At 38.2% G+C, this 26,461-nt stretch overlaps 1 long non-coding RNA gene across 1 annotated transcript in view; it reads right to left on the bottom strand.

Annotated features, from left to right (window-relative positions):
• Window positions 1–16,469, bottom strand: part of LOC121829099 (uncharacterized) — a 68,282-nt gene extending 51,813 nt beyond the window's left edge. The window contains exon 1 of the long non-coding RNA XR_013050339.1: window positions 16,375–16,469. This is a non-coding gene — a long non-coding RNA (uncharacterized LOC121829099). The remainder of the gene's footprint in view (window positions 1–16,374) is intronic.
• Window positions 16,470–26,461: the final 9,992 nt, after the last annotated feature.

The following is a 26,461-nucleotide window of genomic DNA, read 5'->3' as shown; positions in this document are numbered from 1 at the left end:
AATCCCATTTCTGGGAATACATCCAAAGAAATTGGAATCAAGATCTCAAAGAGCTATGTGAACTCTCCTATCCATAACATTATTCAGAAGAGTCAAGATTTGGAGTTGGTATAAATGTCCACTAAGGGACGCATGGACAAAGAATATGCACTACATCTATACAATGGAATATTTGGAATGTCTTTAAAAGTAAATTCTGTCATTTGTAATGACATAAATGAACTTGGGGGCATTATAATATATAAAATAAATCATTCATATGAATGATACAGTTTATATGTGGAGTCAAACAATATTGGCATCATAGAAACAAAAGGTAGAAAGTTAATTATAGAGTCAGAGAAAAAGGAAGAAAAATGGGCAAGGGAAGGTGTTGGTAAAATGTGGAGTATAAAGAAATAAGTGTTAGCAGTATATTGAAGTGCATGACCACAGTTAGGCACTACATATTTCATGATCGGTCAAATAGTCATTCTAACCATTCTTGCTACAGAACAGTGAGTAGCTGGTAAGGTGGTGGATTTGTCAATTAACTTGATCAAATCTTTTACAAGGGCAGATTAAGTATTTTATAAATATATAGTATTGTTTGTTTATTAAATAGAAAGAATTAATATTTGTCAGTGAATATAAGGAAGGATGGGGAAGGCAGGAGAAAAAAAGGAAAAAGGAGAGAAAGGAGGGAGTGAGGAAAGAGGGAGGAAGAGAGGCAGAGGGGGAAGAGAGAGAGGGAGAATCAGTCTAACAGTGCATTCCAGCTGAACTGTTCATCTGGATATAGGCTAGCAGTGAAGGTTTCTTCAATAAAGGTCCACTTGTGCTAGCAAGTCTTTCATTCAAAGGTACATGAAGCGTTTCATGCATGGCTCCTTTTTTCACAGACAAACTGAACCAGCTTATCAGACTTTACATTGGGTTTGTGTCTTCTCTTTGACTCTTGATTAAGGTATTAAGTTCAAGAAAACCTGGCATAGGCCTTAACAAGGTGAGTAATGCCAAGAAAACTTAAAAGATGCCAAACTTCACCATGTGGGTACAACTTGACTTTGATTTAAACATTGAGAATTAAAATGAAGAGTTGACTCTTTACATCTGCTACTGGATTTAAATAGGTGTCCTGCCTTCCATTAACATACCTGCATCATTTGGGAAGATTATAGTGGCAAGCAGCATATTTTCAAGTGAATACAAATCTTGATAGTAAAATAGTAACACAAAAATAATTATGTAATTTGTAATTTGGCTTTCCCCCTCGTATGTTTAATATTCTCTTAAGAATAAAATATTTTCAATGACTATGAATTAAGTTTCAAGACTGAAAAAACCTTTATGTTAAACACTAAAATAAATTCAACTACATAGTAAGAAAATTATGTAAGTCAAAATTTTAAATACAGATTTCCTTTCAGATTGTAAGTCAAATATCTTCTGAAGGAAATCAAATGCTCATTACATTATTCAATAATTTCTAGGCTGATGCTATGCCTCAGTTCCACTTGTATAGTGCACAAGGCTCGGGGCTTAATACCCAGCACTGTAGTAGTAGCAAATTATAAATAATTTATCCATTTATAATTTTGAAAATTTATTCTTCTCTCATATATTACATCTCGACCACAATTTTTCCCTCCCTCCACTCCTCCAAGTTCCTACCAGCCAGTTTCCCTTCCCCAAAGATCCATCGCTCATCCATTTCCCTTTAGAAAAGAGCAACCTCCCAGGGATATCAACTGAACCTGCTATAACAAGCTACAACATGACTATGTACATATCCTCATATCAAGGCTGGACAAGGGAACCCAGCAGAAGGAAAGGAGACCCAAGAACAGGCAAATAATCAGAGACAATCCACTGTTAGGAGTCCTATAAGAACACCAAGCTACACAACCACAACCATATGCAGATGGAGACTGTATGGGTCTGAGCTGGATCATTTATTTATTTTTATAAATTGATTTTGTATTTCCTTTGGCAAACCAGTTACTCAGTTAATGATGTCTTTGTTTAATTTAATAGAGAAAAATCATGTCAACTTTCTAATATTATGGAAATTAACCAACAAAATAACTCTAAATCACTTTATAGTCCATCTTTTATTTCTAATCTCTATAAATAGAGGTTATTGAAAAATTCATCAATACCATTATATCATATTAAATCCATGAATCTTAAGGTTTTTCTCTGTAATCCCAGAACCCTGAGTTGAAGGAAAAAAGATGAATGAAAGTAGGAGTCCATTGAGAGAGGGTCCTAGTCACAGCTGGGTGTGTAGTAGTCATACAAGATGACATCAAGGCCCAGATGATCCAATGTCCAGAATGGTTTCAAGGCAACTGACTCAGACAATGCAGCCCCACAGACTATTTCAATCATGACTTGACCATAATTCTTAATTTTCTCAGAATCCCTATAAGAATACAGCACCCTTTATCAGCAGAAAGTAGCCTAGAAAACTACATCCACATTACCCCGAAATAGATTATGGATATTTATCTTTGTTAAGGTTATTGGTCACAAATTGTTATTGGTCATAGTCAATCTCTTTCTAAAAGAAGAAAGGGGGATATGATATAAAAACATAAGATAATTATTTTACATTGCTATAGATTTTAGTTTATTGATACAAATTTAAAGTTAATTTAATAATACTCTATGTATATTTCTACTCATGTTTAAAGTACTTTGTGCAACTCGTTTGAAATTGTAGTGTATAGTTGAGAAATACAGATTAATAATTAGTTTTCTATGATAATCAAACTTATAGTCATGTTAGTTAAGTTTTCTAGGTATACATAGATATATTTCAATTAGGTAGGTAATCTTCAAACACTTCAGAGACTTACAGAATATGGCACTTAAAATGTTTTAAAAACTTAGACTTTCTGGACACTGAGACACATCTGCTCCTGGCAGTACCAATTTATTTCAAAGAGAAAGATGGGCATTGAAGACACTCCATATGGAGTTTATCTTCTTCTTGGCAAAAATAGCCATTTGGGCAAGAAATTATTCTTGCCTAGAATGCTTGACTAAATGTTATATCAACTGAACATACAGGACCCATAGAAAGGTGACCACTGAACTTTGCAAGGTGAGATGGTCTTTTAGGTTCTTGCTTCACTGAGGAGACTGCCAGACATTCTACAGACACAAAGAAAAAAATGAGTGAGAGACTAGGTCTATGGGCTAAAGATGGATGCCCCAACATTACAGAGGAACTTTGGGCAACTGTCCAGGCAGGCAGCTGTCTCTGTCATTCTAGATTTTTGGAAGTTGCTTACAATGCTCTTCCTGTTTACTTAGGTAGTATTGTATCATTCTGAAGTCTTTGATGTTAAAGACTAGATAGCTATAATTTTTCTTAGTTATGATAAAAGTTATGTTTGATATGAAACCTTAGACTCACAAATATAGGATAGATAGAATATTTTCTTTAATTTTGCCAAATACAAATAGACTAAATATTGCAACTGTAATTCTTGCTTGATAACTGTTTTGTTATATGTAATTTTACTATGTTAAAGTTAAAATCTTCCTTTTTAATTAAACATAAAAGGGAAAATGCTTTGGGATAATGCTTTTGTACACGGGTTTAATAAAATGCTGATTTGCCAGTAGCCAGGCAGGAAGTATAGGTGGGATAAGCAGACAAGGAGAATTCTGGGAAGAGGAATGCTGAATGAGGAGACATCAGCCTGCTGTCTAGGGAGCAGCATGTAATGCCACACAGGTAAAACCACAGAATACATGGTGACATATAGATTAACAGAAATGGGCTGAGTTTAAGTATAACAGCTAGTCAGTAGTAAGCCTGAGCTAATGGCTGAGCAGTTCTAATTAATATAAGCCTCTGTGTGTTTACTTGAGTCTGAGAGGCTGTGGACCAGGCAGGACACAGCAAAACTTCAGCTATGCCTCTGGTTTCTGCCCTATAGAAATCAGAAGTCAGTAAACAACAGTGATGATGTCCAGAACCAATGTATCTTAAGCACTGATTCTTCATTTCCTAGTAAAGCAAGGCATGCCCTGCAGAGAACTCTCTTCCCAGATCTCATGATCTGCACTGAGAGGTACTTGGTGAGTAAATCCCCAAAGGCTCTTGTGTGTTAGTCAGCTTGTCAAAGAGAGGTTTGGTAGAAAATGTTGCATCAGTGTTTCAGAAATCTCCACAAGGGGACTATCCATCAATGGTCATTGCAACATCTTCTAAATATCATATTGCATTAATTTTACTGCTATTAAATTGTTGCCAACAGATGAAGAATAGTATCAATATTTTAGCAAGATCTATACTTTGCTTTGTGAATATCAAGCAAAATCTCAAATACCAAGTCAACAATGGTTTAAGCAATAAAGCAAGTTACTTTACAAAAATTCAAGAGATTTTCTGTTTTTCTGTGATGGTATCGTGTTCTGTAGGCTGGATGTTCTTCGTCATGCACATGATCTCCATATTCCACCGTGTCTTCTATGATTCTAAGCACTAAATCATCATGAGTTATGAGGAAGAAACAAAATTCACAGCAGATAATATGTCCATATAAATACACCTTTCTCCTTTCTTTGTCAGGAATTAAAACACTTTCTCCAAACCTCCTGGAGAGGTGTCCTCAAACTCTATTAACACTATCTTAAGTAAGAATTAGAAGGAATGCTATATGCAAACTAATAAAAAGGGGTAGATCCACTTGATTAATTATAGCTTATTTTTGCAACTTGGTGGATGGGAAATGCTAGCTTCTCTGATATCTAAAATATCTGCTCACTGCCTATGTAAAACAATGTCCTTATCAAGGAAGAGAACGGTGACAACTGTTGGGGGGGGTCTGCCACACTGCATTCCTATTTTGCATATATACCATTAATACTGCTTTATTACTATTCTGCTAGTACAAATGTCTTTAAGGAAATACATTTTGGCTAGGAAATTTGTTACAGTAAATACTCTGTTAATATTGTTATTCAGAGTACAAGATACTATTCAAAGGCTATAAAGCCTAATAAAATCCATATCAATTGACAGTATTTGACTTAATTAAAGGTCTCTATGGCTCCCAAGCCCAAACCACTTCAAATTCTTGTGATGACCCATATTTCCACACATGAGTGAATTATTTAAAGTGCTCTTCTCACAGCTTTCTCTTGGTATTATTCCTATGATTGAACTTCACATAGAACGATGCCCACCTAAAAACCAATGCAACCCATTATTCTGTATTTTCACATCATATTTTTCAAGTTACATCAAGATATGCATTGGTTTTTTTAAGTCCACTAGATAGAAGAATTCTAATAATACTATTCAGAGACAAATGTAGCACAGGAATTCTATGTATATAAGAACCAAATGTAATAATATTATGAGCTTCATTTAACTAACAGTTGGGCACAGAATTATTAATCCATTGGTGCTATGTGGAACAGAATGATAAATGAGATTCAAAATGTGGAGAGGTATCTTTTATTTTTGATAATTCTTCTTATACATAGGGAGGCTTGTGAACATGAAGACTTATAACCAACATGAAGAAAAATATGTGCAAATTCTACCAATTTTTAAAAATCACAGATGTCAATTAGATAGTGAGGTAGGTTTACGTTGGTAGGATGCTATTAAGCAAAAACCAAAATTTCTTCCTTCACTTTTACACCTACACACACACACACACACACACACACACACACACACACACACACACGCGCGCGCATATATATATATATATATATATATATGCTTTCATAGACTATTCAGCAAGATCTGAATTTAACAAAAATGCATTAATTTTAAAAATAATGTTCAGTCATATTATTATAAATAGGATTCACATTCAGTTAGTATTTGTTAAATTTCAAGTGCTATGGTTAGCAACTTAAATGAATTTTCCCCTTTGCTTGTTAGTTATTAGTGTTCATAGAGTTCCAGGCATCCTAAGAAATGAAGAAACTACATTCCTATGCCTGAGTTCAGAGTCACAAGACAAACAAAGCAATCAGACAATGGAGATCAAAATGCCATTGGTAGGCATCAATATCACAAAAGATCAGGACTTCAATTCTGGAGGAAGAAGAAGCCTCAGTTTCAGACAACACTCCACAGCAGTTGTTGCCCCAGGAACTAGACCCTCAAATTGTCACTAACTAATACACCTTCTATTTAAGCAGAAAGATATGCAAGGAGGACTCTCTAAAGGCTGAGTGACACATATAGGTCTTCTTTCTATACTCTGTTCACCAATCACAGAGCTTGCCAGTCAGTCTTGGGTCTGCTCCTCTGGAAGGAGACTCTAGGATATTTGGCCATATGAAGTTCCCTGGTGTGCTTTAAGGAACACCAACAGAGATTTGAGGAAGGGAGGATTAGACAAGGAAGTTATTGAACAGTGAAGCAATTTTGTTGCAGAGGCATTTGCAGATACCCCAAGCAGGTCTGGAGCAGGAAAGAACTGGTGTTCTTAACTGGTGTTAAGGCAGAGACCCAACACTTTGTGCTCTTATATTGATTAGCCCTTAGTCTTTAGTGACAGGCTGATCAGAGTAGGTGGCATACTATGGGCAAGGCTGCTCGCTTTACTTGCAGGGATTCTTGCTTTCATGACTCAGCTATGAGACACCACCAGTCGATAGTGCTACAGTTTAACGAAAGACACCCTAGGTCTTCAAAGGTGGAAAATAGGCAGAGAAATAGCATTCCTTAGGCAAGTGGCCAATAGCAGTTGTCCATTAGAAATATATACACATGCTAATAGACAACCAAGGAAAAGATGCTTCAAGAACATGGATGATGATTATACTCATTTATATATAAGTTGAAAACTTAAGGCAAAGATTTGTAAAAATACCTTCTATTTGTAGACTGAAAGAAAATATATTTTTAGATGTCTTTGCTAACCAGAATGATTGACAGATCTAATGAGACATTTATCAGAATATGGCATTCTTCATAAAACTAAGGCAAAAAAATTAAAGTTTGTATGGAACTGTAAAAAAATCCTAAGTAGTAAAGCAACCCTGCACAAAGAGAATGAAATTGAAGATAAAATTGACGCAAAATATCCCACAACAGTATAGTAACCAAAACAGCAAGGTAGTAGCATGAAACCTGACATATGAACTCATAAAACTGAAGAGAGATTTAAATAAATAAATAAATAAATAAATAAATAAATAAATAAATAAATCTATGAATGCAAACTGATTTAGTCAAATATAGTAAAAAAAAAAAACTGCACTGGATAAAGAGTCTTGCCAGTAATGGTACTGGGAAGTTAGTCATCCATATATAGAAGAATAAGACTAGACATACTCCCAAATACTATATTTAAAAGCAACTCAAAATGGAATGAAGGCTTAAATATATGAGATGAAATCATGAAATCACTAAAAGAAAGCCTAAGTGAAATGCTTCAGGATATAGTTTGGGGCAAATATTTTTAATATTATCCCAAAAGCTCAGACCATGAAAACAAAATTGGCAAGTGGAATAATAATCAACAAAAAGTCTGCACAGCACATGAAACCATCAGGATAGTGATGAGACAACCCTCAGAAAGGGAGATTATATTCAAAAACATCACCAGATAAGGAATTAATACTATATATATATATAAATTATTATTAAATAAAATACATATTAAATAAAAATTATATATATATATATGGAACTCAAATAAAACAAATGCCCTGAGAAGTAACGATTAATTACACATCATATATCTAACAATCCTGTGACCTATAATCACAACCTGCCTGGAAGACATACTGTGCAACTGTGGGAGTAACCAACCACTTTTTGTTGGATTTAAGGTCCGCTTTCATGACATGGTTTCTCTATCTGACACTGCTGAAGTAACTAAGAGCCTGAGACTAGATAGATAATGGTCCTAAAAGAAAACCTACTACTATTATTCTGCTGAAAGAACATAGCAATAAAACGACTCTTAATGACATATTGCTATACCAATGGATCAGTATCTCACTCTACTTTTATCAGAGAAACTTCTTCCATTAGATGAAAATTATCACAGACCTACACTTGGACAATATACAGAGAACAAAAGACTTTGGAGCACTCAGTCCTAAGAGGGATGGCTTCGTTGGACCTCTCCCTTCAAGGCTCGGGGATCTATGCAAAAGAAGAAATGGAAAATTTTTAAGAGCCAGAGGTGATGGATGACTCCAAGGAAATAGTATCTTTCATATACATTAGGACTGATGCATGTATAAACTGTAGAAACTGTATTAGACCTGAAAAGAATAAAAATAACAAATGCTAGTGAGGAAATAGAAGAAGGGCACCTTTATCCCTTGTTAGTGAGAGTGTCAATTAGAACAGCCATTACGGGAATGACTACTCAGAAATTTGGAAACAGAACTGTTACATGATCATGCAATAGCACATCAGAATAACTATGGCTGACAATATAAAAATCACTACATGTTAGGGGTGAGGAAACGTCAGATAATTCTACTTGCTCACTTTACATTGAATGCATGTTTTGAAATGTCACACTGTGTCCTATGAATTTGTAAAATTACTACATGTCATTTAAAAGTTTAATTAATGAGAAACACAGAGAAATAGAGATGGGAATTACAGGTAATTTGAATGCATTGTATTGCCTTTGTCTACAGAGCTTGAATACTGAGTAGCTCCAGAAAATATGAGGATGCTTCAGTTGATTACACAAATCAACATCTGGCCTATTCTGAAAACAGAAAGCAACAATTTCAAATAGCTTATGTCAGCCAGTGGTAATATGTATGTTTGTATATTTCTGAATATTACTGACCACTCCTCCTATTAGAACGTTGTATCTCACTTTTACTGACTCCAGACAGTTGAAATAGCTGCTAAAAAGATCTCCCTTCACAAAATACCAAAATATTCCTTTCTCTGAGTTTTACACAGTTTGTAAATCCTACATCAAAACAACAGACAGAAATGAAAACAATACAAATGACCCTACATCAAATCTACAGAAAACAAGAGCTTCCTGGGCTGGAATGTTAACTATTTTGTTTATTTTGCATGTATTGATTTTGAGTTTGTAAGTTGAATTTGTCCATTTTCCCAGCTAAGAACTACTGTTGCTATGTGGTCACATATGTATTTAATACTGTTTTGGATAACACTGTGTGGATGATTAGGTTTGTATAGTACTCTAATTTTCTTTTATATATTACACTAAAAATGTTCTAACCCACACTGTTAAAGCTGAGTGAGCATTATTCTCAAATTGTAAACTCTGCAACATCCTACAACCAGCACCTTCAAACTTAGTGATATAATTTAAAAATATGCTTGCCTTTGGACAGTGTAATTTACACATACTTCATAATAATACAGATTTATGTATGGTTTTCAATACTTGTACAAGTCAAGTATCATAACCTAAGGATTTTATTCTAAAAGAAATATAAATGTGAGGTCTGGTGAGATGGCTCAGAAGGTAATGATGCTTGCTGTGCAAGCATAGTAATGTGAATTCAATCCTTGAAACCCATGCAACAGTAGAAAGAGAGAACTGACTTTACAAAGTTTTCTTCTGACCTCCACATGCTTGCCAAGTCAAGCATTCTACACATGCACATGATGCATACACACCATAAAAATAAATGATGAATTTTTAAAATGTAAATATGAAAGGGAACTAAAAAAGGATTAGTGTTAAGTAATTTCACAATTAGCAAGAATTTTCTATCTTTAAATCATAGTCCACCAAAATCTATTTGAACTTGTAAAAGCAGTTACAATGCTTATTGTTATAACCACATTATCATCACACTAACATGCTCCAATCACAAGTAATAAATGTGGATCACCAGAAATGTCAAAAGAAAACAAACCCCCCAAGGAAGGGAATTTACCTGTGGTTCCCAAATGCCAGCATCTGGATCAGAGACTGGCATACAATACCTGTGCCTTAACTGATAACTGAATAAGGAACATCAGAGATGCATGAAAGCTGCATTATAGAAACATCAAAAACGTAATTATTTTTTATACAGGTGAACCAAGGTTTTAAACTGGATCTCTATTCCTCTGTAATTTTCCAGGATTAAATTTTTAGTCTTATCAACTAGAGCAGTGGCTATTTCATTATTTTATTATATTCCTTATATATGTAGAAGATATAATATGCTTCAAATTTTAATTGTAAAGGAAACCCAGTCCCTGTGGGGTAGAAGTTATAGTAATAGAATTAAAAAGGTTTAGTTTTAGAATGGAGGTGACTAATCATTTGGAGAGAAATTTCCAGGCTTTACAATAAGACAACTTTGGTAAGTCAGTCCTAGTGGCTCAAAGTTATGATTCTAGCTACTTGGGAGACAGAGACGGAAAGATTGTTAGTTCAAGTACAACCTATGCAACTTAGCAAGACCTGTCTCAAAATAAAACTGAAATGAGAACAGCATGTAAGCAGAAGTGTCTGTCCCACCAGCCGCTCCCACATACCCAGCAGCTGCTTCCCAAATTACCACACAGAGGTTTATATTAATTAGAAATGCTCGGCCAGTATCTCAGGCTTATTACTAAATAGCTCTTACTCTTAAATTAACCCATAATTCTTTTTTTTATTTTATTTTACAATACAATTCAGTTCTACATATCAGCCACGGATTCCCTTGTTCTCCCCCCCTCCCATCCCCCTGCCCTTTCCCCCAGCCCACCTCCCATTCCCACCTCCTCCAGGGCAAAGCCTCCCCCGAGGACTGAGATCAACCTGGTAGACTCAGTCCAGGCAGGTCCAGTCCCCTCCTCCCAGGCCGAGCCAAGCGTCCCTGCATAAGCCCCAGGTTTCAAACAGCCAATTCATGCACTGAGCACAGGACCAGGTCCCACTGCCTGGATGCCTCCCAAACAGATCAAGCCAATCAACTGTCTCACCTATTCAGAGGGCCTGATCCAGTTGGAGGCCCCTCAGCCATTGGTTCATAGTACATGTGTTTCCATTCATTTGGCTATTTGTCCCCTTGCTTTATCCAAACTTGATCTCAACAATTCTAGCTCATATAAACCCTCCTCTTTCTAATTGGACTCCCGGAGCTCCACCTGGGGCCTAGCCTTGGACCTCTGCATCCAGATTCCTCAGTCCTTGGATGGGGTTTCTAGCATGACAATTAGGGTGTTTGGCCATCCTATCACCAGAGTAGGTCAGTTTGGGCTGTCTCTCGACCATTGCCAGCAGTTTATTGTGGGGGTATCTTTGTGGATTTCTATGGGCCTCTCTAGCACTTTGCTTCTTCCTATTCTCATGTGGTCTTCATTTACCATGGTCTCCTATTCCTTGTTCTCTCTCTCTGTTCTCGATCCAGCTGGGATCTCCCGCTCCCCCAAGCTCCCTTTCCCTCGCCCTTCATTACCCCAACTCATGTCCAGGCTGTTCATGTAAATCTCATCCATTTCTCTGTCATTGGGCAATCCCCGTGTCTTTCTTGGGGTCCTGTTTTCCAGGTAGCCTACCTGGTGATGTGAGTAGCAGTCCAGTCATCCTTGTTCCATATCTAGTATTCTCCTATGAGTGAGTACATACCATGTTTGTCTTTCTGAGTCTGGGTTACCTCACTCAGGATGATTTTTTCTAGATCCACCCATTTGCCTACAAAACTCATGATGTCATTGTTTTCCTCTGCTGAGTAGTATTCCACTGTGTATATGTACCACATTTTATTTATCCATTTTTCAGTTGAAGGGCAACTAGGTTGTTTCCACGTTCTGGCTATTATAAACAATGCTGATATGAACATAGCTGAGCAAGTGCTCTTGTGGTATAATTGAGCATTTCTTGGGTATATGCCCAAGAGTGATATAGCTGGATCTTGGGGGAGATTGATTGCCAATTTTCTAAGAAAGTGCCATATTGATTTCCAAAGTGGTTGTACAAGCTTGCATTCCCACCAGCAGTGGAGGAGAGTTCCCCTAGCTCCACATCCTCTCCAGCATAAGGTGTCTTCAGTGTTTTTGATCTTAGCCATTCTGACAGGCATAAGGTGGTATCTCAGAGTTGTTTTGATTTGCATTTCCCTGATGATTAGGGATGTTAAGCAATTCCTTAAATGTCTTTCAGCCATTTGAGTTTCCTCTGTTGAGAATTCTCTGTTTAGTTCTATAGATCATTTCTTAATTGGACTGTTGGGCATTTTGATGTCTAATTTCTTGAGTTCTTTATATATTCTGGATATCAGTCCTCTGTCAGATGTGGGCTTGGTGAAGACCTTTTCCCATTCTGTAGGCTGTTGCTTTGCCTTGTTGACCGTATCCTTGGCTCTACAAAAGCTTCTCAGTTTCAAGAGGTCCCATTGATTGATTGTTTCTCTCAGTGTCTGTGCTACTGGTGTTATATTTAGGAAGTAATCTCTTATGCCAATGCGTTCAAGACTACTTCCTACTTTCTCTTCTAGCAGGTTCAGAGTAGCTGGATTTATGTTGAAGTCCTTGATCCACTTGGACTAAAGTTTTGTGCACAGTGATAGATATGGATCCCCTTCTCCAAGACCCCTGGCAGACCCTGCAATCTCCATGCCCTGCCCCCACGCCCATCTGCCCAAGACCCCAGCCACTTCCTGAGACTTAGAGTCCGGCCCCCAGTTCCCTTCCTGCCCCGGACTTCCCTTCTGGACCAGAGACTTCCCTTCTGGACAAGAGCGGTCATCCTGCCCCAGACTTGCTGTCTGGACAAGAGCTCCCATCTTGCCCTGGAGTTCCCATTTGGACAAGAGAGCTCCCATCTGGACAAGAGAGAGAGACTTCCTGAATCTGTCAGCTCTGTCTGGACCAAGTGCACTGATAAGACCAAGAACAAACCACAAGGAGATGGGCAGACGTCAAGACAGAAGTACATACAACAAAATTAAGAGCAATACAGCATCACCAGAACCTAGCCCTCCTCCAACATCTAGACTTGAACATCAAAAATTGGAAGAAACAGAAGAAAACAGCCTTATGAATAATATCATGAAGAAGGTAGAGGCTTATATAGAGGAAAAGACAAAAAATGGGAAGAACGTTATAAAAACTAGAGGAAAGGACAAATAAAGTAGAAGAAAACAATGAAGTCCTGGAAGAAAAAAATTAACCCATAATTCTTAGCTATGTTTAGACATGTAGCTTGATACCTTTTCTCAGTACAGCATTCTCATCTTGCTTCCTCTGTATCTGGCTAGTGACTCCTGACTCTGCCCTTCCTCTTCTCAGTATTCTTAGGTTGGTTACCTGGCCTATACTTCCTGCCTGGCTACTGGCCAATCAGTGTTTTATTAAACCAATTCAAGTGACAAATCTTTACAGTGCACAAGAGGATTATTCCACAGCAATGGCAACTTTGGGAAGTGGATATCACAAGCCACTTGCAGCCAGCCTGCCACTGTATTCTACCTGAACTCTTGGTAGTTGTAACTCACAGTAGTTTGCAATGCATAGCCACATGCATCTCTATGCATAGTCACATGCAGCATCTCTATGAAAGCAGCTTGGCAACTAACATTCAACACTCTCCTCTCACACTCCAATAAACTGAAATCCCCCTGAAGATATTGAGTTCTTAGGTCTGCATGATTACAATCAACCCAGTAGTTAAGCTATTTAACCCATGTCAAATATAGACCCTGACATTGAAATCCACAGACTTTAAAGACAGAGATGACAGAAATGACTATGTACTGTCCATACTATTTTGTTATTGGTATAAAATGAATTGCCTAAATATTAACTTTGTTGACATCTATTTACTATCTCACACCCCTTTACTCAATAATCTGGGCATGAATTAGCAGTGTCTTCTTTCCATGGTCACTTAGCCTGAAAACAAAATGCAGACTGGTGCTGTTCTCATCTGGTGCTGTTCAAGGTCTTTTTCAAAAATCAGAGGGTTGTTGGCAGATCTTTATAGCTTAAGAACTTAGTCCCTCAGATTTGGCTATCACTTTCTGCCATCTTCCCTCTTCAGGGATTTATCACATAGCAGAATTCTTATGGAACAGTAAGCCTGCTAAAATAGTCTAACTTAACAGTCATCATGAGAGCAATATCTGAAGAACTTTGTCATGTTTCATAGACTAGTCAAGAGGTGTATGTTCCTCTCTTCCATGGTGTATTAGCTGGAAACAAGTGAAGATTCCACCAGTTGCCAAGAGGAGGAGGCTATAAAAAACAATGACTCACTGACATTGGACTAGGATGTAGATATAGTACTCTTCTTCTTATTTTGCCTCTCAACTAAAGAGAGCTTTGAATATAGTTGCTGTTAATTCTGTTTGATGACAGATGCAGTAAACACTTTGGCTTAGATACTACATAAGAAAAATAAATATGTACTCATCAGCATGCAAAATAAATAAAGGCTATTCCAGCCCGAATCTCTGACATGGCAGAGAATACATGCTGGATCCTGAAAGCACGTGTGTCACCAAAGGATTTTTATTTCCTTTCAATATTATATACCCTTAGGAAGACGTTCAGAAATAAGATCCAAGAACAAACCTCAAGCTTCACATGTATGAGAATCTTCTAAAGAGCCTATGAGGCCACTAATCCTTGGTTCCCATGAGTCTCTCTCAGTCTATCTAAAATGAGGTCTATAATTTCTAAGTTTGGGTTGTTTGGCCTTATAATGTCTAAAAATTTCTCCAGATATTTATATTTAGAAATAAAATGTTCTAAGTGATCAAATCCCACAACACAGTGAGCTGTTGGAACTGAGTCTAGCTATACCAAATAACATTTTAAACACAAGTGCAGCAAGGATAAAGATTTTTATCACAATTAGATACCAAATTAGGAAGTGTGAGACTTGGTATATGGAAGGCGTTAAGGTACTTCTATTCATCCTATGTATACAAATGCTTTTGAAAGATGTCACATCTCAAGTATCAGTGATCAATACCACTCTATATCAAACACTTTATGCTGTACCTCACATCTTCTTCAGCAAACTGTTGACCTCATCTGCAACAGGCTGATCCTAGACATAACTTCATTGCAGTCCTTATCTGTCACTTTTTGTCCCAGGAGTTGTGTAGTGGTGCTATTTAGGATGACTATGAGAATCAACTTAGTTTTCTGAACGTTCTGTTACATTAAAATCTATGGGAATTTGTTGATCTGTGAAAATTAAGTGCTTGGGACAGATTGCCAGACACAATCAAATCAGTTATTTTTGTCTTTTTATTCCATCCCTGGGGCCTTTATGGGGGATTATACTATTGAGTTCCAACTGTCTGTGGGTATGCAAAGATTGTTAACACACCTGGACTGGATTTTCTTAGTTAATTCTTTTCAGAGTACCTCCTGTTCTTTGACATTACTTCCTAAAATAAATCAGACACACAAAATCCTTAATCTGGTGCTCTTTTATTTGTCACAGCCTGGGGGAAGGCAACTGGTATAAGAAATAGCTGTGGAAGGCAAACTCAGCCTCCATTTATTGGACTAAAATCATATCAGTTAGACAGTGATAAATATCCCACTGCTATTAATAGTGGAAACCACAACAGCCTGCAATATATGATAACATATGACTGTTTGAGATTTTCATCCAAGTATATTCCAAGAAGTATAAGTGTATGATGACATATTAACTTATAAGATAACACAGATTGCTGGATGGAACATAATCAGTTAAGTAACAAAAGGTCTGAAGTTATCTTGTTTTCTTAAAAATCGAAACCAACAATTTCAACACAACCAAACATCAACTCCAACATGTACATAAATAGAGGATCCATGAGAAGAGATATTATATATCAAACTATTCCTAGGATTAAAACTGTAGGAAGTGAAATGGTGTGTACATCCAGACAAAACCAACTCCTGACAGATAGACAACTAAAATCAATGGCTATAACGAAGACTATGATCTTGTATCTGTGTCAGTTCCTATCTCAGATCTCACTTAATGCAGAAGAGACCTTTCTCTCTGGAGAAAAAGCTGTTCAGTCACTTTAAGTACGTACAACCAAGGTCTAACTTCTTCCCCCAGAGGCAACTGGGGGAAGGATATCATTAGAGAAACTATGTCTTTCAGTGATGTAATACATAGAGCATTCCAATTTTGATGGATACATAGCCCATTACAAGGCTTATTAGCTTTTAATAGCTGAGACCAAAACTGTGGCTATGAATTTAGGTTATATCAGGTGTTTACAAAGCCTATTACCAAATGAAACCCAAGTTCAAAATGGGTTTTAAACAGAACATCCCACCTGATAATTTCTCCAGTTCTTTGCTGATGCATATTTAGCATGGGTATACTTAACAACTAGAATAATTTTCACCTGTTCCCTATGCTATGGGCGAGAAACCCTGTGTCAGCATGCATGAGGTTGAAGTCCTTTAAGTTGCACCTTACTTTACCACTGAGATAAGAAGTCACAAACCATCAACATCCCAGACAGAATCATCTGTGTTCTTGGCATCTAGCAAAGGTTTATTGAAGACTATGATATTGTACAATCCACATATGGTAGCCATGGAGGCAGACCTGTTGGAAAGAAATAATTCATATCAGGAGTATGCAGTTATCCCAGCAAAATCAAATTTTGCCTCTCCAATGGGGAAAGTATCTGATTCAAATGATTTTTACTTGAGGGAATGGGTTTGTCATCCCAAAGCATGTTAACAGACATTAGCAGGAAGCACTTTTGCAGATGGAGCCCCTACTGGTTAACTTGTGAATTGTACAACCTATTGAATATGTGTTGGGATGGCTAAGACTTGGCTGAGTAGTATCCACAGAACACATCATGCCATTAAAATACAACTCAGGACCACTTTAATGAAGGCTTCATGATAAATTCAGTTTAATGCATAGCACAACTCCAGAGGCAGAATATCCCTTCAGTTTGTTTGACTCCATCTGTCCTTGTGCCCTTTGTGAAGTCTGACTGACTATACATCCCCTCAACAGTGTCACCAATTCTCTCTTTCCATCTCAAAACTTTTCTAAACTGATGGCTTCCCTGTTTTCTTCAGAAAACTTGTCAGCTCTCCCAGTGGACATGCTTTTATAATGAAGTAACTACAGGATTGGACTATTCCTCAACAACCTAAAGATAAGTGTCTCCCTCCTCTGCCCCTCTGACAACTCTTGGTTCCACTGTTGTGGTGGTAATCTAATTGTACTGAAATGTGATTTTGATTGTATGTTAATAAATAAAGTTGCCCGGGGGTCAGAGCTATTAGAGCCATAGCAAGAGTGTGGCGGTGGTGGCACACGCCTTTAATCCCATAGATATCTGTGTGTTCAGGGATATAGCCAGCATTGGAGACATATGCCTTTAAGACCTAGGGGGCTGTAAACCCAAACACGTGACTGCCTCGTCACTGTCTGAATGTACAGCCCCCAAGTGTCCAGCAAGTTCAAGCTAGTTATCTAGTTCAAAAAAAAATGAGTATGTGGCTAATGCATCCTTAGGTTAGCCTTCCAGCTTATGTCTCTAATTTACTTTTCTGATTTTTCTGCCAACTCTCCTTCTTAGGCATCAAAGAAGTGTTGATGCATTGCTCTGAATTTTAAAATAAATCCTCAAAAGACATACTCCCTTGAGCTTGAACAAAGCATGGCACATGTCCATGGAAGGCCTCCTCTTTTCTGAATAGAGACAGAGGAGGAGTAGATGGGGGGGAGTATATGAAAGGAAGGGGAGGGGGGACAGGGGGAGAGGAGGGAGAGGAAACTATGGTTGGTATGTAAAATAAATGAAAAAATGTTAATTAAATAAATTTAAAAGAACACACTCCCAATTTGTAGATGGAATAAGCTAACAATTATAGTAAACAAAGAGAAAAAACAAAAAAAAATTTAAAGTTAGCCTTCAGATGAACTAATGAGTTTTATTTTCATGTCTATCAAATCAAACTTACATCAAGCAAATCCAAACACTGGAAAGTCAAGAACATTGTTCTCAGTATATAACCTAGAAGTATCCAGTAGGATATTTCCTATCTGTTCCCAAGATTTTTCTATAGATTTACAAACACAACAAAACTCCCCCTCTTCCTTTATCTCCTTGGAAATCCTGCCAAGCTATTGGTCATTCAGCATTTTTTTTTAAAAAAAAAAAATTTATTCATTTTACATACCAAAGATCCCCCTCTTCCCTCCTCTCCTCCCCAGCCTCCCTCTCCCAGCCCAACCCCCCATTCCCTCCTAAAAGAAGGTAAGGCCTCCCATGGGGAGGTACATTTAGTAGAGGCAGGAACAAGCCCCTCCCCCTGCCCCAAGGCTGTGAGAGGTGACCCATCAAAGAAGTGGGCTCCAAAAGGCCTGCTCATGCTTTTGATTACACCAATCACAGCAACACATCTTCACACAGTGTACAAATATCCCACAACACCTTACTGTGATGATCATGGATTCCAACCCTCTGAAATTGTATGCTCAAACTCTTTCTTCTATTTCTTCTATAAGTTGACTTGGTCATGGTGTCTTAACACAGTATACACACACACACACACACACACACACACACACACACACACACACACACACACACACACAGAAAGCTAATGCAACTGACCAGAATTCCTGTTTTTGTAAACTTCTATTCTTTATGTTTCTTTCTGAAGTCCCTACATTCATTGCAAGCTCCAAGTATTTTATACTTTATCTGTGTTACAAAAATGTCTCATACAACCATGCTGACGGTTTTTCTAACGTATTCTACATATTCTGCTGATCCAAAGTTTTGATGGCCTTTTTAACTTCAGAATTATGTAAATGAATATTCATGAAGACATATGTGTTAATTGCATACAAAATGCCAGACAGTCTGCCAAGGGGCTAGGAATAAGATGCTGAAGGGTCCTCATTCTTACCCACATTTTTAACCTTGAACGATGTGACTCTTAACATCTCCTGCTTGATGTGGCCAGCTACTTCTTTGTTCCCAGGAAAATAGAACTGCAAGTCTCTGTATTAACTATTTTGCTGACTGTGAATCATTCTGTCTTCCCTGGACTTGTCTTAAACCCATCCTTAATTCATAAGATGTACCAGCTCAATTGGGAATCTAACCTGAGTTCCCTTCAGGCAGTATTCTCTTCCTCTGGTTTGTACTAATTTATTGTTCTATGCATTTATCTGACCCTCACTGTGCATGCAAGTACAGGGAAAAGGCTTCAGAATCACCCAGAAGCATTATCTGTACTGTTAAATTTAACCTTCTGATTTCTCAGGTTTATATTATGTTATGTTATTATAAAATATCAAATACAACCCTAGACATAATATTATCTCATGTCTATATGAAGATGCTCATTTCATCTTTCTAAAAGCATCCTTTAACACAATGTTGTAAATCCCAGCCCAGCCCAATGCTCTCTTCTCTCTTGGTTGGGTAAACGGACAATACCATTAGCCTGCTTTGTTCCTCTCTTATCCTCCAGCCCTAAGACTCCAACAGGAAATACAGCTTTGGTTAGAAAGGATCTTGCTTGACTCATGCAGCTTCATCGGGCCCTTATTGATGGCTGAGTGCATGTATCATTATATATATATATATATATTTAAACCATTTTCCTCAGATTTTCTGACTGCAGCTTCCATCATGTGAGGCTACCCCTCATTGTCTTAAATTTCGTTTGGTCCTTGTATCTGTGGAGCTTCTTTGTCCCTTCAGGTAATCATGTGTGGGCCCGCCTTTGGATAAGACCTTCCATATGCCTTTTGTAGTACAAGTATCCATAAATCCATTGATTACCAATGTCTGGAAATGCAGGTCTCTAAGGCTACCCTAGCCAGAAGGCAGAATTCACACACTAAGCTTTGTTTCTTAAATATCCCAGAACAAATAGGCCAAGCTCTCTGAGTGATTCTTTTAATCTGATTTTAAGTTTCTGAGGCACAAACTCTGCCCTCTCAGCAGGATGCATGAATCACTCAGCCCATTTAACTGCTCCCAGGAACCTTTTGCTCTCTGCAAGTCTGAATAACAGCTTGGCCTTGACATAGGTAACTGGCTAATTGACAGCTACTTCTCCCTTCCTCATCTTCTACAGAGATGGTCAGGCAGTAAAATGTAGATATGAAGGTGTTCAACAGTTTGAAATCTGTTCTCTTAACCACTCAGAACTCAGCTTTAAAACTTTCAGTCAATGCCATTTTAACACAATGTCATGCATGCATAAACATATACTGTTTGTTTTGAAAAAAAAATCAGCACTCTACATATGGCTCAGCAACCTGCTCCTTTACTTGGAATTCTTTGGATACTTTTCCATATTTCATTTTTACTCATAATATAGATAGGGCTAAGGGTATCAACAGATATGCCTCTCTGATCTATAGACATGTGAAGCCCTTACAAAATTCTGCAGAATTCCAAGGACTATTGATTTATCTAATGATTATAATAAATGCTTTGATGAGAGTAAACTCATATTTTACCTGAATTTTGTGCATTATGACAAGGATAACAGAAGGAAAAGTTCCAGAAGGTTGAATGCAAGATAAAAGAAATAATAAGGCACAAAAGGCCACTCCTCACCAAAAAAAATGAGATAGAAGCAAAAGCTATGGCATGAATTAAAATAATACTAAGATTTTATATCTTGAATTGCAACACTTACAGTTAGTGTACCATTCAGCTCTTGCTCTTGTTAGTCATGTTCCTGGATCCTGTCTCTCATTTGTCCCTTTCTCACAAGGATGAAGCCACATCCATACGCTCTGGTCTTTCATATGTTTCTCCCACTACCTGGAATGCTCTTCCCTGATACAACCTACATTTATTTTGATGAATTTGGCTATTTTCACCTTTTTCAAATCTCAGTTGAAAACAGTATTTATGACTGTAAAACATGCCTTATCTTCTTGCTGTAATTCATCTTTTCAATATACTTTATGACTGTGAGGTTTATTTTCCACATGCATGACATCTTTACCTCTGAATAAATTCCTTATGGCCCTTAATGGCCTCTGCATAGGCAGCAGCCCCTCTTGCAAGTATGCCAAATAGTCTTGAGTAACTAGAGTTTATACTTAGGAAAGAAATAGGAGTTTCTTCTTTATCTTTTAAATTATTTGTTCTATAGCAAATTAGCTTTAATTTTTATTACTTTATTTTATGTACATGGGTGTTCTATCTGCATGTATATCTGGGCACTACATGCATGCAGTGTCCAAAATGGTCAGAAGACGGCATCAGATTCCACAGAACTGGAGTTCCAGACAGTTGTGCACTGACACCTGGGTGCAGGGAATTGAACCCTGGTCTTCTGGAAGAGAAATCAGTGCTCTTAACCATTGAGCCATTACTTCAACACCATAAATCTGTTTTAAGAAGGAGACTGTTCAAACACTGAGAAGCATCAAGGTTTAAGAGTTCATAAACATACTGACTGGGAAAATAGCCTCTAAAGTTCAGTTGAGAAAAATCCCTTACTTTTTTTTTAATGAGAATGACAATAAAATATTTCTCCCACTCTTTCTTTCTCTCTAAGCACATAGATACTAGTCTCTAAGATTTGGATTTCTTATATTCTTCCTTCTTAGAGTGCAAACTCACTTGGCTTGCTATGCAAATTGTCTCCACATTGGCCAAGGCCTTGATAAAGGTGACAGTAATGACATGAAGAGGTCAACTGAAAGAAGAGTTTGTTACTTGTATTTTAAGAAGAGAGGTCATACCACATCATATAAGGGCACTTAGTGAGCACCAAATTAGGTCAGTAAGCAGAAGGAAAGGAAAAACACATCCTGGATCTTTATTCCTTTAGTGTAAGAGGTTGTTAAGATAGGATGCTTTATATTGAGGAGTTGATAATGTGTGTGTGTGTGTGTGTGTGTGTGTGTGTGTGTGTATGAGAGAGAGTGTGTGTTAATTAATGAGGTTAATTCACTTTAAAAAGATATATATTAGTTGTACATAAACAAAAAAGAGCTACCAAAAAATGGAATCTGTTTTGTGTTGGCCAATTACTCCTACACATGGGGTGTGTCCTAGAGTGTAGTTAGCATACCAGTACAATGGCGCTCCATTGGAAAAAACTGATTTTCCCTTTCCCAGCAGGTATCAATTGTAAATATCTTCCTAGTTAGCAGGGGATCCTGTGTCCACTTCCTCTTTTTTCTGTTGTGGAATATTACTTAAATGTGCGTTACATTCTTTTATGCTGCGGAAATTTGTTTAATGATGCAAAGTTGTATTGTATTCTTTTATGTTGCATTTGTTTAACTCTGGAAAACTGTGTTACTTTGCCTATCTAAAACACCTAATTGGTCTAATAAAGAGATGAATGGCCAATAGCTAGGCAGGAGGGAGAAATAGGCAGGGCTGGCAGACAGGCAGAATAAAAAAGAAAAAGAAGAAAGAAGAGGAAGGAACAAGAAGAGGAGGAGAGGTGAACACCAGTGGCCAGCCACCCAGTCACACAACCAGCCATGGAGTAAAAAGGAAAGAAAGATATATAGAAGAGAGAAAGGTAAAAGCCCAGAAACAAAAGGTAGGCAGGATAATTTATGAAAAAATGGCTAGAAATAAACCAAGCTAAGGCCAGGCATTCATAAGTAGGAATATGACTCCATGTATTTATTTGAGAGCTGGGTGGCTGGTCCCCTAAGAGAAAAAAAAAAGTATATTTTCCTGCTGATAATTGGTCTGGTTTGAACATGTATAAGTCTTCTGCATGCTGTCACAGCTTCTGTGAGTCCATATATGCATCAGTCCTCGGTGTCTGTGTGACTTTGGTCCTTTGGATTCATCACCTCTGGCTCTTAACAGTCTTTCCACCTCCCTTTTCACATAGATCCCTGAGCCTTGAGGGGAGGGGTCTGATAAAGACACCTAATTTAGGGCTGAATGCACCAAAGTCTCTCATTGTCTGCACATTGTCCAGTTGTTAATTAATTAACAACTCTGTGTTAATTAACATCTACTGCAATAAGAAGGTTGTCTGGTGAGGGTTGAGTGATGTTCTGATCTGCAGGCGTATCTATGGGTGTCATTAGGAGTCATTCTATTGCTGTGTGTGTGTTTGGTTTTTGTTTGTTTGTTTGTTTTCTTTTGTCATTTTTGTTGCTATTGAATAAGAGTGGTATTAGGTTTTCTCCAAAGTTTATGATCTATGTAGTATCAGGTTTTTGACCATCTTATGGAAGGCATGCATTCCATCTCATAGAGTAGGCCTTAAACACAATCAGAAAGTGACTGGCTACTCCCATGACATTTGTTACTATTGGGTCAGTAGATCTTACAGGCAGATTGCTGTTGTAGATTACAGGTTGACATTGATGATTACTTTTCTCCTCCAAAAGCATGCAAAGTCCCTTCCAGCATCATAAAGTTTAGCCAGTAGGTATGCATCTTTTAATAGGACAGCAGCTTGATTTCTCCATTTTTTTATTATATAAGTTGTGACTTCAGCAGTAGATTTTTATGTTTGGGGTGGTCTATGGGAACCATTTGACCAATGACTCAACAAGATGTAACCCATTCCTGTCCCTGGAGGTTTTACTTGGTAGCATAGGATGTCTAGTTGGGGCATTGTCACCCCCATTAAATGGTAACTCTTCTTATGTTCTTTTCATATATGTATATATTTTAGGAAGTGTCTAAGACAGTAGGTTTTCATATGACTTTTCAAAAGGCCTTCAGTGTTATGGGGAGAGGCAACAGTAGTTTTTAAAGCAAAATCAATCCATAATTCTATTGGAAACCTGTAGGATGACTCATCCCTAAAGGGCTTGAGGGTCAGAAGGCCCAAACAAGTAAAAAAGATACTCTCTGAGAGCCAGCCTAGGTCTGCCTGATGGTCTTAGCAACAACAGCTGAAACATGATCTGGAGATGACCTGGACCAGTGAGAGGCAGCCATGTCACACCAGCTGATGCATATTCATCAGACCTCCCCCCAGGGGGGGTGGAGGGTATATAAGGCTTGCCTCTTCCTGAATAAACTGAGCTTGTTGTTTCAACATTCCACGGAGTCTGTGTGGTTTGACTCTGTGCCTACTTGGCCCCCACCCCCAAAGGGAACAACAGCAAGGACCCTGCTACAGAAACCTAGCATAATTTTTATCTGAATTAGCCACATGACTGGCAGGTTGTGGTTTATTAAGGACAACACAACCCGCATGAGTTCAAAGGGGAGCAGGAAGGGGAGAGGGAAAGAAAGGAAAAGGGAAGGAAGGAGATGAGGAACCATTCTTTATTTTATAGAACCAAAATCATGGTGTTTACTTCTGTTTTGCTGGAGAATCATACCTGGTCCTTGCATGCTAGCAAAATAGCCAACCAGCCAGTTTCTCTTTGCTTGTGAGATATTTGATTAATGCAGTTTTAATGCAGAGATCTCAAACAGCAATTGTGTAAGTTGATTATATACTTCCTATACAGAGAGAGTAATGTCTTTATGTCTTTAGTAGATATACTTCCTTCTTGTCATAACTTAATGTGGGATATGAAAGGCAAATACAGATTTATGTGAAGTTTAGAAACTTTTTATTTCAAACTTACATAGAAAACGAAAATCAGATTTACTTAAATAAAAGAAAATTTGAATCATCTTCAAAGAAATAAAACAACCACTCAGTTGCACAGCAGGAAGAGCTGTCTTCCCCCTCAAAAAAGCTTCATTTAAATGTAAAGCCGTCTAGAGTGTCAACTCCTGAGAGCTATTCAAAAATACTGTGTCTTTAGGAAAACATAAAGTCTGTACTGTGCTAAAACAATTTATATGCTAGCAGTTGCAAAGGATAATGTTTAAGAGCTCAGTTTGTTTCTGTCTGTTGTTTCAACCTGCTTACTTTATTATGACCTCAAATGTTTTTTAAAAAAAACTATTGTACTATTGTTATAGAATGCAATATACCCTGCACACAGGATTCCTGTTGATGAGCTCTCCAGGCTGTAAATTGAAAGCTGTATGATTTTATATAGCATATTTTGTATTGTGATGGGTTTGCATATCTGGTGTAGTAGGCAGAGCACATAAACAAGGCTGGACATTTCAAAAGCTGAATGTAATGTGAGGGATTGATAGCATAAGTGTTAAAAGAGAGCATGCAAAAATGCCAAAACGAGAACAGAAGAAAACAGCTAGTGTGCCCTGAATTTAAGGAGAAAGCAGTAATGTGTGGAGTTATTAGAATCAAGGCTCCTTTTTATAAGGAAGGGAGAACACCTACCCATGCTGCTACCTCTAAGAGAGGAAATGACAATGCATCTACAGGTTCCATTTAAGTCTTCCACGATCCTCCTGTCTCCGATCTTTACCTTTCCATTTCTCCCTCCTTCTATGTCATCTTCATGAAATTCAATAAAACATCTTGACAAATTAATATCAAACTAAATATATGGATATGTACACACACACACACACACACACACACACACACACCTGATTTGATCAATTAAAGCTGTATCATTGTGGACATCCAACACAGAATTAATCCCTGCCTCCAGCTATCTCAAACTGAGCCCCTAATCTTTTTCTTTTTAAAAAAACATTTTATTCATTCATTGTGTATTCACATAGTATATCCTGATCCCATTCATCTCCCCATCTCTTCATATCTGCCCTCTGTCCTTGCAACCTCCCCACCCACCCAAAATAAAATAAAATAAAACTTAAAAGAAAAGAAAAAAATCTAAACATAAAAGCTGTTGTGTGGTGCAGTGAATTACACAGTTTACCTTTTACCCTATACATCTTTACTTGCAAGTGTTCGTTGCAAAGAGTCATTGGTCTGACTTGAGGCCTCTGGCTTCTGCTGGACCCTCAGTAGTACCCCCCTTTCATATCCTGTTTTTGCCCTATGTCATGGAGAGCCTGTAGCCTTAAATCTACAGGTAGGCCCCTTCACATGCTCCAGCAGATTATAAATGAGTTGAATGTTGGGGTGAGCCAACTCATAGCTCTGGTTCTGGGCCTCGTGGTTAGCTGGGTTGGTCAGCCCACTAGGTCTCCTTCATCCTCTTCACCAGTACTGCCCTGGCTAGCTCACCCAGTGCAGCAGGCAGCAAGATCACCAGCACCAAGATCACCAGCACCTACACCACCAGAGCCAGCTCGACTCTCTACTGTGTTGCCCACGTGAGGTGCAGGGGCCATTCTCCCAATGCTGCAGTTGGTGAGGGGCAAGACCGGTTCTCCCACTGTCATGCCCCCAAGGCTAGCTCTCCTGCCTGCTGCAGGTGGCAGTCGTGAAGGGGGGCATTTTTCCTCACCCATGCCACCACCTGGCAGACAAGGCAAGTGGGGTCAGCTCTTCCACTCTCCTGCCCTCAAGGCCAGCTCACCCACACCCGGGTCCACAGGGTCAGCTCTACTGTGTTGCCTAGGGGAGGTTCAGAGCCCGCGCTCACAAGTGCTACAGTCAGTTAGGGGCAGAACCAGCTCTTCCACTCTCATGACCCAGGGGCCAGTTTTCCCAGCTGCCACAGGTGGTGAGGGGTGAGGGGCAGGGGATCATCTCCTCCTCACTCATGCCACCACATGACCGGTGAGTAGTGGGTCCAGCTGG

Source organism: Peromyscus maniculatus, chromosome 4 (assembly GCF_049852395.1).
Source record: "Peromyscus maniculatus bairdii isolate BWxNUB_F1_BW_parent chromosome 4, HU_Pman_BW_mat_3.1, whole genome shotgun sequence".
Classification (NCBI taxonomy): Eukaryota; Metazoa; Chordata; class Mammalia; order Rodentia; family Cricetidae; genus Peromyscus; species Peromyscus maniculatus.
Note: the sequence above shows the minus strand (reverse complement) of the source record. Positions and strands in the feature narration are given on the sequence as shown.